This window comes from Penaeus monodon, chromosome 22 (assembly GCF_015228065.2).
Source record: "Penaeus monodon isolate SGIC_2016 chromosome 22, NSTDA_Pmon_1, whole genome shotgun sequence".
NCBI classification, from domain to species: domain Eukaryota; kingdom Metazoa; phylum Arthropoda; class Malacostraca; order Decapoda; family Penaeidae; genus Penaeus; species Penaeus monodon.
Window position 1 is genome coordinate 21,727,968 of NC_051407.1, and position 220 is coordinate 21,728,187.

A 220-nucleotide genomic window follows, 5' to 3' on the forward strand; every position below is an offset into this window, starting at 1 on the left:
TTGCTGCCCCAACGTACTTCATTTCCGCTCGTGTCAGGAAGACCTACAAGGAACCGTGACAGACTGCGTTCTTGTACTTCGCCTAAAAAAAGGATATTGGGGTTGTGTACACCGTCTTTTATTACCTTATTTCTCAGCAGTTGTTGCTCACTATGCATTTTTTTTTTTCTTGGAATTACTTCAGCGATTAGAACATTTACTCAAGGATGAGAAAAATTAA